Source organism: Penaeus monodon, chromosome 15 (assembly GCF_015228065.2).
Source record: "Penaeus monodon isolate SGIC_2016 chromosome 15, NSTDA_Pmon_1, whole genome shotgun sequence".
Classification (NCBI taxonomy): Eukaryota; Metazoa; Arthropoda; class Malacostraca; order Decapoda; family Penaeidae; genus Penaeus; species Penaeus monodon.
The window spans coordinates 40,706,909-40,707,235 of NC_051400.1; positions in this window are offsets into that span (position 1 = coordinate 40,706,909).

Consider the following 327-nt stretch of genomic DNA (forward strand, 5'->3'; position numbering starts at 1 on the left):
TTCTTTTTTATCATCATCCTCTCTTCTGTCTTTCACTCCTTTCCTCGATCTTTTAGTTTCTCAAATTTCCGCCTCTCTTGTCCCTTTTTTTCCCTTTGTGACCTTTATTCTAGATTTCTCCCATTCCCTTCTTTATCTCCTCTCTCTCTTCCCTTCGCAAATGACGCCGGAGCAACGAAACACAAACAATTGAAGAGTAACAGATCACTCGTGTTATCAGAGACCTTAGGCGTTCGCGTAAGAACCGGATTACCTCGTTAGCCGTTCTTGCTGAATGCGGAGTCTTAGGCGAACGACACCGACTTCTGCTGTTGCTTCCACTTTTGA